Source organism: Ammospiza caudacuta, chromosome 25 (assembly GCF_027887145.1).
Source record: "Ammospiza caudacuta isolate bAmmCau1 chromosome 25, bAmmCau1.pri, whole genome shotgun sequence".
Lineage (NCBI taxonomy): Eukaryota > Metazoa > Chordata > Aves > Passeriformes > Passerellidae > Ammospiza > Ammospiza caudacuta.
In genome coordinates, this window is record NC_080617.1 from 5,799,469 (window position 1) to 5,804,748 (window position 5,280).

Sequence of the window (5,280 nt, forward strand, 5' to 3'; positions counted from 1 at the left end):
GTTTTCCCCCTTTACCTGGCTCAGGTGCCACCCTTTACCTGGCACAGGTGCCACCTTGAGCCACAGTTTTCCCCCTTTACCTGGCACAGGTGTCCCTGGTACAATTAACTCCTTTTTCCTGGCACAGTTGTCCCAGCACAGTTTTCCTCCTTTACCTGGCTCAGGTGCCACCCTTTACCTGGCACAGGTGCCACCTGGTGCCACAGTTTTCCCCGTTTACCTGGCTCAGGTGTCCCCCTTACCCTGGCACAGGTGCCCCTTGCCAGGCTCAGCGGGAAGGGAAGCAAAGCCTCAGCCTTTGGCTCTCCTGGGGATATTTGTAAATATTTGTAAATGTCCCTTTTCCTGATTCCTGAAGGGTTTTTCCCGAATTTTCCAAGATTTTTGGGAGCAGCGGGAAGGGAAGGGAAGGGAAGGGAAGGGAAGGGAAGGGAAGGGAAGGGAAGGGAAGGGAAGGGAAGGGAAGGGAAGGGAAGTTTGCAGCTGTCGGAGCATCGCCGGTGTGTGGAGCAGAGCTGGGATGTGCCAGGCTGGAGCAGCATCCCCTGGGCTGGGAAAAGATGGATTTGGGGTGGAAAAAGAACTTTTCGGGAAAGCTCCGAGAGTGGGATCGGCCACGAGAGGGCTCCCGTGGGAAGGGCTGGAGCGGGACGGGACGGGGATGGGACAGTGGGATGGGACAGCGGGGATGGGACAGTGGGATGGGACAGTGGGATGGGACAGCGATGGGACAGCGGGGATGGGACAGCGGGGATGGGACAGTGGGATGGGACAATGGGGATGGGACAGCGATGGGACAGCGGGGATGGGACAACCAGGATGGGGCAGGCGGGAGCTTGGAGCTGCCTTCCCTGGAACTGGCCGCTCAGAGGTCCCTCCTTTCCTTGGAACTTGAGAGTCCCTTTCCCTGGAATTGGAGGCTCACAGGTCCCTTTCCTGGAATTTGGGTGCTCGGAGGTCCCTTCTCCCGATATCTGCATCCCTGTGTCTGCTCCGGGCTGCTGCGGGAAGGGCTGGAGCGGGATGGGAGAGCCAGGATGGGGTTTTGCAAGTCCCTTTCCCTGGAATCTGGGGCTCGGAGGTCCTTTCCCTGAAATTGTGAACTTGGAAGTCCCTTTTCCTGGATTTGGGTGCTTGAGGATCCTTTCTCCCGGTATCTGCATCCCTGTCTCTGCTCCAGGCTGCTGCGGGAAGGGCTGGAACGGGATGGGAGAGCCAGGATGGGGTTTTGGAGGTCTCTTTCCCTGGAATTTGAGGCTAGGAGGTCCTTTCCCTGAAATTGAGAGCTCGGAAGTCCCTTTTCCTGGATTTGGGGGCTCGGGGGTCCTTTCTCCCAACATTTGCATCCTTGTCTCTGCTCTGGGCTGGAGCGGGATGGGAGAGCCGGGATAGGAGAGCCGGGATGGGGTTTTGGATCTCTGATCCCACCAATCGGGGGCTGCCCCACCACCAGAGGAGATGAGTGACCTCCTGTGCCCCCCCAAACCCCTCTGGAAAAGCCTCCCTTGGGTTTGGAGAGCTGGGAATCCTCTTTGTGGGGATGGAGAGAGACCTGGGAGGCAGAGCTGGAGAGCGGAACGGGCGCTGCTCGCCTTTATCAGCCCCCTCAGGCTGCTGAGGAAAAGCTCTTTACTGGGTTTGCTGGAAATTGGTTAAATTTGAATGGGAATAAATCGTTTAAAGGACAGAAAACGGGAGGGAGATGCTGCTCCTCAAGGGAGTTTCCAGCTGTTGCATGAAGTGAATGAAATTCAGCTGGAAATAAAAAAATAAACCCTGTTGAGTGCTGAGGGATCAGAGGGGCTGGGGGCGGCCGGGATGATTATTTTAATTCCTGATTGTGTGGAATTGGGCAGGAAAAATGTGGTCATGGTCAGTAAAAACCTTCACGATCAGATACACAAAAATAGGGTTTGTTAAAGGCACAGAAACAATTTCAGAATGGAATTTTCTCCTCGGACACAGATCAGGGCAGAGAGCTGAGTAATAAACATGGTGAGAGTGTGTATTTAATTAACCTCATTATATAAGATGTGGATTTTAATATTGAAATAAACCTTAATGGGGCAAAAGTGATTTTTTTATTTAGGTGATAACAGAGGTAAAGCTCTGCCAGCCCTCCCAGAGGACACTGGGACGGGATGGGTGCTTTGGGGACAGCCAGCATGGTTTGTCACAGGGATTGGAACCCGGGGCATTGACAGGAGCCAGATCTTCCCTGCAAGGACTCACGGCTGCCTTTGATCCGCCGAGGGGACCTCGGTGACAAATGGGGCGCCCTGGGGTGACACAGAGGCAAACACGCGTCCCTCCAGAGAGGGATGGCACCCACGGAGGGGACACCAGCCCTTCTGTGTGTGACACAGTGAGTGCCACCTCTGCAGGGCAAGTGCGACAGAAGCAGAGCTGGTGACACCCCCAGGGAGCCGGGATGAAGCTGAGGAGGAGGAGGAGGAGGAGGAGGAGGAGGAGGAGGAGGAGGAGGAGGAGGAGGAGGAGGCAGCGCTTCCCTGCCAAACGGAGATCCCGTTTCTCCTGGGGGTGATGAGCTCAGCACCGGGCACTGCCACGCTCGGTTTGCTGCGGGTTTGGCTGCTGACAGCTGTCCCCTCCATGGGCTGCTGTCCCCTCCATGGGCTGCTGTCCCCCTCCCAAAGCTGCTGTCCCCTCCGTGGGCTGCTGTCCCCCCCAAATCTGCCACCTCCGGCCACCCTTTTCCAAGGAAATCCCCCTGCCATGGAGGTCCTGTGGGTGCAGGACCCCCGAGGGACCCTGGAGCAGGGGACGGCGCTCCTGGTGAAGGTTCTGGAGTCTCCACCTGCAGCCAACGCCACCAAAGTCCCGTTCCCTGGGGGATCGGCTCTGCCTCTTCTCCGCTCTGCTCCATCTCCGCAGCACCTGGCACGACCGGAGGGGTTTGGCCGGGAATTGTCCCAGTTCTGGCGAGCCCTTGGCTTCCTCATCCATCCTTCCTTCCTTCCTCACCTCCGAGCCCTGCCCTGTCCCCTCCCTGTTCCTCCTCGGCCGTGCCGCTGGAGCTGTCCCGGCCCGGGGACAACTCGGGGTGGCTTTGGGACAGAGCAGCCCCAGCTCCCTGCTCAGGATTCCCCATCCCGGGCTGTCCCAGGCTCTGCTTTGTCCCAGCGAGCCGTGCCAGGAGTTAATTACCCTGGGATGAGGCCAAGCCTCGGCTGGAGCAGGCGCTGCACAGCCCTCCCCTCTGTCACCGCTGTCACAGTGCTCCCCACACCGCGACAATGCCACCACTGCCACCCCCAGCCCGCTGTCCCCACTCTGCCCATCCCGGTCACCCTGCTCACAATGGATAAATCTTCTCCTCCACGGTGTCCCCTCCATATCCCCAACCCAAGGAGCCAAACTGGGGCTTTGTCCCTGTCCCCGTGTCCCCCTGAGGGGTCCCGGCTGTCCCTGGTGCCACATCCCCTGTCCCCAGCCCCGCAGCCCTGCCAGCTGCATTCCAAGGCTGCAAAACTTACTGGAAATCCTGTGGATGCAAATCCTGGCTGCTGCTCCGTGCCAGGAACTCGAGCTGCAATCCCGAGAGGGCTCCAAGCACAGCGAGGCCTCCCCCTCGCCATTCCCGGCCTCTGGAATGCTCTTGAAAGTCTCCTCAGGGCTGGGTACACCAGTGGCTCTGTGGGACCCCAAAACCGAGCAGGTGTGGGGTAAAATCAGCAAATCCTGGGGTGCCTTCCCAAAATCTCCACCCATCTGAGCGATGGGTCGGTGCCATGTTGATTCAGACTGCCTGGCTCCATCCCAAAACCTCCCAGCTCCCAGATCTGTGGAGATTCCCAGGCTCTGTGCAGGTGACAAGGTGGGAATGGCACCTGCCCACCATGCGTGGTGACCCCCAGTGCCAGGAATAACCCAATTCCCACCTGCTCCTGGAACAACCAAGTCCTTTCCAGGTCACCTCAACCCTGTCCCCTCTGCAGCCCCGAGGTTTTAATCAATCCCAGGTGAAACCTAAACCTCCAGCGAGGAGGATGTGCTGCTCCAAAGGCAGCAGCGGGATGAAGGTCAGGGTGCTCCTGCTGGAGCAGGGCCAGACCAGCTGGGGATGCTCTGGGATGCAATTTTTGGGGGGATGCAGGATTTAGGGATGGATGGAGGGGAGAATTTCCTTTGGATTTCCAGCATTTCACTCTTATCCCATCTGTGTGTGGGGTTTTTGTGGCATCCTTGGGGAGAATTGTGGGTTTTACAGCACCACTTCCTCCAGGTAAATAAAATTGTCTATTTATTGTGTGTGTGATTGCCCAGACCTCCCAAATCCCGCAGTGCTCACGAGGGCCCCGCGCTGTGCCAGGATCTCTGGCTGCCACTAAATAATTCACTGCCCAAAGCCCTGAATTCCAGCTCTGCTCCAGGAGGAGCTGGATGGGTGGGGTGGGGGCACTTTGGGTTCCCCAAAGGTGCAGGAGAACAAGGATCCAGCTGGGATCCAGCTTGGAAAGGGAATTCCCAGTCCCTGCCTCAGTTCCCCGCTGCGCTGGGGAGAGGTTGAGGTGGAAAAGCAAAGGGCTGAACTTGGGGAACACTTGGAGCCCCCCTCAAGGCTGAGTCTGCGGAGGATGGGTGGGGATGGGATGCTCCATCTCCTCCAGGGATGTCCCATCTCCTCCAGGGATGCCCCAAACCCTCCATAGATGCTTCATCTCCTCCAGGGATGCTCCATCTCCTCCAGGGATGCCCCATCTCCTCCAGGGATGCCCCATCTCCTCCAGAGATGCTCCATTCCCTCCAAGGATGCTCCATCTCCTCCAGGGATGTTCAATCTCCTGTAGGAATGCTCCATCTCTCCAGGGATGCTCCATCTCCTCCAGGGATGCCCCATCTCCTCCAGAGATGCTCCATTCCCTCCAAGGATGCTCCATCTCCTCCAGGGATGCTCAATCTCCTCCAGGGATGCTCAATCTCCTCCAGGAATGCCCCATCTCCTCCAAGGATGCCCCATCTCCTCCAGGGACACTCCACACCCTCTGTTTGGGGTGTGCTGCGGGATCCAGTTCGGGATGCAATTTGGGATGCAGTTTAGGAGGCAGTGACGTGCTTTGGGACGCGATTCCATTTGGGATGCGGTGTGGGGCGAGGCTGGGATGGGGTTTGGGATGTGACTCGGTGTGGGGCGCAGTTTGGGATGTGACTCGGTTCAGGATGAGGTATGGAATGAAGCTGGGCTGCGGTTCGGGATGCGCTTTGGGACGCGTTTCGGTGCAGGGCGCAGTTTGGGACGAGCCGTGGGATGCGGTCGGG